Genomic DNA, 9410 nt, shown 5'->3' with positions numbered 1-9410 from the left:
TCTGATACAAGAGCATCATTGGAATTCTCTTCTACCAATGAAGTGATTCAAGATGTGACCAACTACAAGATAGAACTGACTGAATAATGAATGGTGTGGGTTTTGCCACCTTCACAAAAATCGATCACTAGCTCGATATCTTAATTTCTTTCACCACAGAATCTTTAGGAGTCTTTTTATGCCTCCGCCACCGAAGGTGGTGCCGGAGGCATCATGTTTTCGGGTTGTCCGTCCGTACGTCCGTACGTCCGTCCGTCCGTACGTCCGTCCGTCCGTACGTCCGTCCGTCCGTACGTCCCGTTTGACCGTTATCACAATATCTCAAGAACCATTTAAGATTTAAACTTAAGACTCGGGAATAGTATTTATCACCATAGGAAGACGATCTGATTAGATTTTGGAGTACGTAGGTCAAAGGTCACAGGTCACAGAGGTCAACTTATGAAATTCCTTGTATTGAGTTTGTTAGCGCGATATCTCAAGAACCATTTGAGATTTAAACTGAAAACTTAAGGATAGTATGTATCACCATAGGAAGACGATCTGATTAGATTTTGGAGCACGTATGTCAAAGGTCAAGGGTCACAGAGGTCAACTTATGAAATTCCATACATTGAGATTGTTATCATGATATCTCAAGAACCACTGGAGATTTAAACTTCAAACTTAGTGATAGTGTGTATCACTATAGGAAAACAATCTGATTACATTTTGGAGCACGTAGGTCAAAGGTCAAAGGTCACAGGGCTCATTATGTATGCAAAAACAGCTTGTGATCGCGTTATCTGAACAACCGATTGATGGATTCCTACCAAACTTTGGTCATGTATGTATCTTGCAGAGCTGATGAACTGATTAGATTTTGGGGTCACGAGGTCAAAGGTCAAAGGTCACAGGGCTCATTATGTATGCAAAAACAGCTTGTGATCGCGTTATCTGAAGAACCGATTGATGGATTCCTGCCAAACTTTGGTCATGTATGTATCTTGCAAAGCCAATGAACTGATTAGATTTTGGGGTCACGAGGTCAAAGGTCACAGCGCACATTATGTATGCAAAAACAGCGCGTGATCGCGTTATCTGAACAACCGATTGATGGATTCCTGCCAAACTTTGGTCATGTATGTTACTTGCAGAGCTGATGAACTGATTAGATTTTGGGGTCGTGAGGTAAAGGTCAAGGTCATGCGGCTCATTATGTATGCAAAAATAGCTTGTGATCGTATTATCATTAGAACAGATTGATGGATTCCTGCCAAACTTAGATCATTTATGTATCTTGCAGAGCCAATGAATGGTTCATAAGATCAAAGGTCATGGGCTCATTATGTATGCAAAAATAGCTTGTGGACGCATTCTCATTAGAACTGACAGATGGATTACTATTTAACTCAGGAAATCTTGCAGAGCCAATGAACTGAGTAGATTTTAGGGTCATGAGGTCAAAGATCAAAGGGTCATATATGTTTATGAGAAATTGCTTGTAATCACGATATTCTGAGAACATGTTAATGGATTACAATTGAACATGAATTTGAAAAATTTCTTCCGTTTCGGTTTGTAAAATTGCTCTATGCGGAGGCATCATTTTCGACTGCGCGCAGTCGAATTCCATCTAGTTTAGATTGTAGCTGTAGACATCTCTGATACGAGAGCGTCATTGGAATTCTCTTCTACCAATCACGTGATTCAAGATGTGACCAACTACAAGATAGAACTGACTGACTGATCAACGGAGTAGGTTTTGCCGCCTTCACAACAATCAGGGTTTTATTAGACAACCTCAGATATCTTGATTTTTTTTTTACCACAGAATCTTTATGTGTCTTTGAGATTGCAGGTGAGACATTTATGATACAAGAGCATCACTGGAATTCTCTGCCACTAATCAAGTGATTAAAGATATGACCAACTACGAGATAGAACTGACTGAATGATCAACCTTGTGGGTTTTGCTGCCTTCACAAGAGTTGGGGTTATATACGACTAGCTCGGATATCTTGATTTTTTTTTACCACAGAATCTTTAGGTGTCTTTTTTAGATTGTAGCCGTAGACATCTGTGATACGAGAGCATCAGCGGAATTCTCTGCTACAAATCACAGGATTCTACATGTGACCAACTACAAGATAGAACTGACTGACTGCAATGGTGTGGGTTTCGCAGCCTTCACAACAATCAGGGTTATGAGACCAACTCGTATATCTTAATTTGTTTTAGCACAGAATCTTTAGGTGTCTTTGAATCTTTAGGTGTCTTTGTAGCCGTAGGCACCCATGATACGAGAGTGTCAGTGGAATTATCTGCTACAAATCTCATGTGTCGAGATGTGACCAATTACTAGATATCAGTCACCCCATCGGCTGGAGGCACGGCTCAGATCATCACAGTTGGACAGGGCGCTCTTCTCTACAGATATCATAATCATGGACCAGATCAGTGGTAAGAGTTATGATGTGGATCTATCAGCTGTATTATAAGTAACTACGAGAGGTACGTATTCACACTTGTATACAGTAGGCTTGCAGTTGCACCATGTGAGAGAGGGAGAAGGATTGGGGAGACTTTGATACATCTCTCGGTAATCTTTCTTTCTTGAGTGTGTGTAGTCCTGAAAAGGACTGTTGGTAGTCTTGAAAAAGTCTGTTGGATATCTTTCTTAGCTTATAGTCAACAACGGATAGTCAACCTGTTTGAAACGTCGAGCCACTCCTATTACCCATCCTCTCCAACTGGCGCTATATTTCTCCTTAGAACTATAAGCTTAAGAAAGATAACCAACGGTCTTTTGCAAGACTACCAACAGTCCTTTTCAGGACTACACACACTCAAGAAAGAAAGATTACTGAGAGTCCTTTCTAGGTCTCCCCAATCCTCCCCCTCTCTCACATGGTGCAATCGCAAGCCTACTGTATATCTACATCACCTTATAAGCAGCATCTATTCACACTTTTGTTTATATTTTATATGATGTTAGAAAGGTAATCCAAAAAGACACAAATTGTTATTGATGAACTTTGGATAATCAGGGTTTTGCAATATTTTTCATCCCTTAATGTAGTCAGTAAGTACTGTCCCTGATGCTAGGAATTGATCTCTAAATGTACTCAGTAGTAAGGACTGCATGTCAAGGTGGACAGAAAGAAAATTTTGAAATTTTTCCATAGCTGTCAATATAACTCTTAGGTAGTTGTAAAGTTGTAATATGAAATATATAATGATTTTTGTTGTAATATCAACTCCAATCCAGGTGGTATAGGTATTCATTAGTCCCATGTCCTAAAATTGTGGATCTATTACTATGCCATAAAATTGTCGTTCTCAACAAATATGCATTCCAGACACGTATTTTTGTGCCACAGTATTTTGCCAAGCTAACTTAAAAGTGCTTTTCTTACAAAAGTGGTTTGCACACTTTATGCAAGAATAGAATCAGTCTTACAGTCAGCATCTAAATTATTCTCACCACTTGTAACTTTAAGTTTTTCCATTACTCACGAATGATAGGTGGACTCGTTGAATTAGGGCCTCTATTGAATACTAATAAATTTAAAAAATTACAAACTTGGTAAAGGTATGTACAATTTAGTTGCTAACTGTTTGTGCTGCCTACTGTTCACTATACAATACTCCAATTGATTATGAGTTGATTTTTATTTCAAAGTTGCGGTGAAAATCTCTTACACAATGCAATTACATGAACTCTGATCAACTTTACATGATGACTAGTGAATTCTGTAATTCCCATTTGCTTAGTACAGAAAGTTCCTATTGGCATTAGGCCAATCTTCTAACACTTATTTATTTCTGAGCCTCCGGTCAACAGTAGCTACGATGGCTTTGTCATCACAGCTAATGGTGAATCGAAACAAGTCCTTCAAGCCCAAGCTAATTACCAGGCTACCTTTGAGAACATGATTCCTGGGGAGACTTAGAAGCGTGGATGCGTACCGGTATTCCTTTCTGTATCCGCCAGATTTGACAAGTCAGGCCCTCATGGATTTTACTTCAGTGTCCGTAAAAACAGGTACCTATAACTTTAGACATATTTTCTTTAAAGTCTGTCTGTACTAGTTTGGCTAGGAGGGAATAGAACATCCAGGATGGTCATCTCATGGCCAGGTTGCTATCTCATCAACTCGGCTCTCAATTAACATAATAAAAAGAGGATCATAGGGGACCAATGATCACCAATTAGGCATTGTTTTCTAGATACAGGGAGCAAGTACCTACAAGTAGGACAGTGGGCCTTTAAGTAAGGCCCTCATGGATTTTACCTAGTTTCCATAACAATGGGTACTTAACTTTTTCTTCAAATGAAAGAATACTGTAGTAAAAAAAAGGAATACTGTAGTTTGAAATTCTCCTTCAGATATATTGTCCAGAGAAATGCAAATACATGTAGTTTTCTTTTTAAACAACTCTCTTCACTTTTTTCGACATTGTTCAATATTTCTTTCCCTTTTCTTTCCTTTTTTAGTTTTCACCTCATTTTTTGATGAAAAAAGGTTGAAAACAAAAAAACTAATTAAAACAATAAGTTTTAAAAATAAAATTGGTTGCTTTTGTTTCTTAAAAATAAAGGACACTTGTATATGTAATAATAAATTTTGCTTGACCTACCTAAATTCCTGAGGATTTTTTCCATTAATTGTAAGGTAACCTATCACTAAAAGGCAAAAGAAAAGGATGATATCAAATACACAAAGAGTATCCTACAGATAGGCTTATAACCACTAGAACTCATAATCTACCGATTCACATTCATGTGTTTTGCGTTCCGGATTCATCTTTTTGTGCCACTTTAATATAGACTGGTTTACTGACATTTTCACATTTTATGCTTACTGTTTAAACAAAGGTTGTTCCTGAAGGCTTGTCTGAGACTTGTCCGACATAGCAACATATAATTTTATCAGACTGAATTCCTCCTATTGTAGTTCATTCATTAATAACAGGTCAATGGAATACCTCTTCACTAGGTCCCAAGGAAAGAAATATGCATAAATTTGAATATGTAAGTAAACCGGTCTATTCACCAAGCTACCAAAAATTTGAACCAAATCGTTGATTGTTTTCCTCCTTTGTCTCTGTTCTTAAGCTACTCCTGAGCCCGGTGAGTAACTTTTCAGTCAATCACCTCAACCTCGATCACAGTCAGCTGGGGAGCTGTGCCTGGTGCGTCTCAGTATTCTGTCACTATTAGCCCGTTAGAAGTTGACTTCACGCAGCTCACTCCAGGGAGGTTGTGGAAACGATCACCCTCATCTCAGAATCACCTTAAGTGTGATGCAACACACAGGTGAGTGGAAAGTGTTTTGAGGTTAGGATTCCTTTAACAATGTTGTTATCGCCTTCTTTTGTAATAGTACATGTACGGAATTATGTTCCTGAAATTTAAATGCAATAATTTACCTAGTTTGCATTGGTAAATCAGGAATGCTCCTGAAAGTCAGAAAAGGAGCACACACAAAAATATCAGTTGCCCCATTCAAGTACTGATGCTATGTGCATTAGGGCAGATCATCTGAATAAGTGCTATATAGACAAACTGGCATAGGTTCAGACATATTCTTCAATACCATTAAAAAGCTTACCATCAAAATTGTTTCTTCTGTTATCAGCTCCGTCTCCACCGTCATCACTGGTTGCCGAGACTCTTGATGCGGATTATACAGTGGACCTTCAACTTTACTGGGCACTAGCTACCAACAGCAGGAGAATGGGATGCCATTAAAGATAAAGTTGAGTTCTGGTCATGCGATTGCATTGTGAAAATAAACAATGTGGAATCGATCAGAAAAAGTTGATCATGTAGCATATAAGTATTGGTATGTACTGCAAGGTTCTGGAATCATCCCAGTCTTGGTAAAAATATCAAGCACTGTACACAGAAAGATATGGGACTACACAAACATGTGGCATAAAAACGTGGTTCTCATTTTTAAGCTGTTACATGTCATATTATAATATGAAGGTATTTGAAGAGTCATGCTTTTCATGGAACATTTTTTCTCTGATGTTCGTCCACACTTTCATAATAACAATGAAAACACTCACAAATTATTTTTCACCTCTCCCCAGAACTCAACCTTCTCTTTAAGTATGTATTGTTATCTAAAGGCATGTTCAGATATGATGCGGTAAAACCGCTCTGGTTTTAAAATGACATAAAATAAAACTCGTTTCACATTTCTGTATCTTAATTATAACACAGAGCTCAGTGAATATGCGCCAGTCCTTTGTTGCTATTCATTTATACAAACACTGGAGGCTTTTTAGTTTGCTGCGGTTTACTGTGCCATATCTGAACAAGCCAACTCTTTTTATGCCACACAAATAATTTTCCTGTGCCACAAATGTATTTGACCCCCAAGATTATTGAACTGTTTCCGGTGCAAAATTACTATGTACTGGTGTTAAAAGTGTTGGCTTGGAGGTAATTAAAGGTCATACAAAGTTTTGGTATGCAGGGGTCATGAATTTGGTTCAAAAGAACATTTTGGAAGCATATGCGTTTCTACAATATTCAGTGATCTTTGTTGCGGTAATGCGGTTGTAATCGAGTCTAAAGTGATGTTAATTTTGTTTAGTGTTCTGTCTGTTCTCATGTTGCACTTATGTGTATGATTGCTTGTACTTGTTTGTCATTCATCTTTAGCACAGTTGCACCCTGAGAATTTGATTTTAAGTGATTTTGTCGCCGTAATTGTGATAGAGTCCAACACAGTTATCACGTCATATATCAGATATATATTTTCGAATACATATGAAGAGTTTGTCATGAAATGAAATGTGTACATTTCAGCCGTTGGAGAGAAAAAACATTTTATTTACAGAATTACCTACACTCCAATGAATGGAGTAAGTCAGGTTTTCCCGATCATATTTCAGTTCAGTTCAGTTCGTTTATTCATTTCATTTTCATTAAAAAAAACACAGCAAAAGCAAATAAACATACAAGTATATATATATATATATATATATACTAAGGCAGAGAATGTTAAGTTTATACAGAATAAATTCAAATGAAATAGGAGAACAAAGGAAAAGCCCATGGTGGCCTTGTTTAAAAAGAAATGATGTGCCATATATCCTCTATTTGTAAATCTTATCTTATTGCCTCAAAGACAAAGTCATCAGATTTTACATTTTACATGTTCATGATGTTTTTTTTAATGATTATTAATTATGTAAATAACTGACATGTAATAAGTATTTTTTTCTGTTAATCTTTACAACTTTTATTTCTTTTTCATATGATATCAGTATGATTGTTGATTTCTTTCTTTTTATCACTGTTCTTTGTTTATAGTACATTGCATGACATATCACATGTGTAACAGTTATATTTAGCAGCATTTTATATTTACTTTCCATTTGATGGTTTTACATTTTGCTTTCCATACTCTTTGTTTTGCACCTCATTTACATTTCAACTCATGATCTCCATTCCATCCCGTCTCCACCTTCACACATCACTCTCATTGCCATTGTCACACCTTGTTTCTTCCATTCCATTTTCACCCACCATGCTACCATTTACATTCCATTTTCACTTCACACGGTTCTATTGCTTGGTTCTCCTTTTTTCATGATCACCTTTCCATATTGTCTATTGGTTTTTCCTTCTCCCTGGGTTCTTCCAATATGTTGTTCTATTCCATTTTTCATTTTCAAAAGTTCTGATTGGTTCTTTATTTGTGATGTAACTTATGTTCCTATCTGTTGAAATTGAGTTTCTCTTATTAAAGGCAGTGCAACTCAGGATCTGGTCTAGTCAAGACATCATTTTATTTTCTTCTCCTTTTAATTCGACTTAGCTGTTTATTTGAGAACAAGAGTTTATAAGTTGATTTCAGCAGAAGTTCAATGTTTGCGAGTATAGTTTGAGAGAAGCAATTTTACAAGTTTAGACATGTTTTTCTTAATTTTGTTTATAACTGACATGTAGGTACAGGTTTGTTTACTCTCTTTACATAATTTATGTCCTTTATTTCATGTTCACATGGGACCAAAATAGTCCATGGTATATACTTTAAGCTCTGTATTTTGTGGTGTAAAGTAACATTTCATTCTTCTACATTCTCTGAATTTCTTCAACGTCATGTCCCTGAACGTATTACCATTCCTTTATACAGTGCGTTCCAGAAAAAATGAAACCGAGAATTATTAATATTTAATCATAACTTAAACACAATTATAATTAATAAATGACACATATTTGTAAAGCTTAGATCCTCCTCTCTCTCCTCTACGATGCATATGTCACACATGAGTGATTAAAAGCGATTTGAGGAGAGGGTACCAAAAAGTCATTTGGCGGGCGGTATCTGAATTTTCAAAGAAAAAATCACATTTCTAGAAAGTTCATTTTCTGCCCTTTCATATGACACCTCAATCAGGAAAAGTGAGCCAGTCTGTTTGTTTAAAGTAATGCTTGCATTTCCATAATTTGATTAACGAATTCGTTTCACTGACTGCCTGCCATAGCGACAAACAGAGTTGACGAGAGACTTTACTCCGTTTCGTTGACGATCAGCCACGCACAATACCCCATCTGTAGAAAGCCATTTTGCTTCATCTACAAATTTATTTCAAAACATTTCCATTTTGGGTTCACTCTCCCCAAACTACACTCCAGATGATATGAAGTTTTGCATCCTTATCTTTGGGGGTATAGCTCATTAATCATAAGATAGGTGGGCCAAAGTAAATATTTTGAACAAGTTAATACTTTTAGACCATTTGAGTTTATAATATATGACAAATTGATCTCATCGCTCAGTGGTTTACCATCAGATACCGTTTCTTTATAAAAGCTCCCTCATTTATATCTTCCATATTTCCAGGTGTATACTTCAAAGCGAGTTTGTCTGTGAGATGGACTCCTTGCAATTTATTTTCTTCCAAGTAGTGTACGAAATTGACTGGTTAAGTTAGCAGTTGTAAAGAAGTTACAATTACTTAAAAATCTTTGGTAGAACAACTTCGATTACAAGTTGGACAATTGGAAGTGGTCTCATTATCGGGCTAAATCAAAATGTGCAATAAAAATGAAAACTCAACTACATACCAATCTTTCCGAAGATCTTTAAAACAATATCTTTTGTGGATTTAAAGATGACTCTATCTAAAACACCAGTGAACAGTTCTAACAGCTACTTGAATTATGGCTACAGATTACAGACAGTGACGCATCGCAAATGAGATGCCATCAGAAGTGCCTGTGCCTTGGATGTCATGAACCCTGGAAAAGGGGCAAGATCATATTCTCGTTTCAGGAAATCCGCAATTTCGATTGAGACCCTCGTCTTCACTGTCTTCATCTCAGGAGGAACCATGAACTACTTCTTCCACATCAGAGAATATATAAGGGTGCGAACATACACAAAACGGGTACCACTACC

The sequence above is a fragment of the Strongylocentrotus purpuratus genome, unplaced genomic scaffold (genome assembly GCF_000002235.5).
Source record: "Strongylocentrotus purpuratus isolate Spur 01 unplaced genomic scaffold, Spur_5.0 spur5_scaffold_17, whole genome shotgun sequence".
Classification (NCBI taxonomy): Eukaryota; Metazoa; Echinodermata; class Echinoidea; order Camarodonta; family Strongylocentrotidae; genus Strongylocentrotus; species Strongylocentrotus purpuratus.
This window is presented reverse-complemented; position numbering follows the sequence as displayed.